Source organism: Phoxinus phoxinus (genome assembly GCF_949152265.1).
Source record: "Phoxinus phoxinus genome assembly, chromosome: 9".
Lineage (NCBI taxonomy): Eukaryota > Metazoa > Chordata > Actinopteri > Cypriniformes > Leuciscidae > Phoxinus > Phoxinus phoxinus.
This window is the reverse complement of record NC_136884.1, coordinates 7,600,301-7,601,665: the sequence shown is the minus strand read 5'-3', so window position 1 is coordinate 7,601,665 and position 1,365 is coordinate 7,600,301.

Sequence of the window (1,365 nt, the reverse complement as noted above, 5' to 3'; positions counted from 1 at the left end):
GGAAACATAATATATTGTCTTGTTCTGAATGCCTGCTGTGGGTCCCAGCTGAAAGAAACAGAAAGTGCAAAGACTTTGAAAAGTGAAATGCAGATTAGTCTGTAGTCATCATCACTGGCACCGCTGACGTTATTGGTAGCAGACCTGTCACTTTGCGTTGATGTGCCACCACCACCACCACATCAAGGGGGAGGTGGAAGGTGGGAATACCATGCTTCCAGGGAGCCAATCCGCCACGAAGTGACTTAAACTTTTTGTCTTTGTCTTTCTTATATTTTGTAGAAGATTGAGAGATTCAGGTGTCAGAAACACCCACCCATGGCATCCTAAAGTGAAAGATCGAAACACACCGCAATACCCCCCCCCCCCCCCCCCCCCTGTTGTATTAACTGTTTTAATTGTTTTAATTTCTTTAAAATAAACACTTAACTGTGGGGAAAACAAAGGAATTAACTGACATGCTTTTAAACATACTTTTTAAATGGCACATGAGTTTTGGTAATAGGACTGAGAAAACATGCGTCTGCTTAGAAAGAACCTTGTAAAAAATAATAATAAAGTTGCCTGAGATTGACCAATACACATTTTGAATCGTTAAATATGTTATGTTGTATATTAGATTCAGTGTTGAAAATAGATTAAAAAATATTGTAAATTTTGAAGTTACAACAAGCAAATGTCAACCATTCGGTGGAATGGCCCAACAGCAGATCAAGTGTAAAATCAATGTGCAGTGAAATGAGCTCTACTACATGAAACGAGTTACTAATAAATGTTGCTATAAGTGAAGAAAAAACATTGATTGCCGTCCTGAAATACGTTCACTCTCCCTCATGTGCAACACTAGTCTTAACAATAAGAGGTTTGCTTCCATCTGCTGGACAAATACAGCACTGCAGCATTAAACGCACATTCATTGCTGTTATTTATTCTTCTCTAAGGTTTGCCTATGTAGATAATATTTAATTTATTTAATAAAAACACACCTGAATAGCTTAGTAACAATATAGTTTATACTATAGTGTAATGAAATTGTATTTTTTAAGAATAAAAGAACAAAGCCGTAAATTCCACATGTAATATTATACATAAGTTATCCAGAAATAATGAGATTAAAATGTTACATTTATTCAAATAATTCATGAGAATAAATACTTCTACTAAGTTTTCTACTAAGTTACAAGTGTTTGAAGTGATCAAACTTACAAAAATCCGTCACCAGTCTTGTATCCCGTGTGCAGGTGACAGGCTTTGATGCTGAATATAACCTGTAGTGTTTCTCTATCAATCTCCTTAAAGTTATGTGACTTTATCTCCATCCTGACTTATGAAAGATATGATTCTATCCTCTGTGAAGTGTCTTTT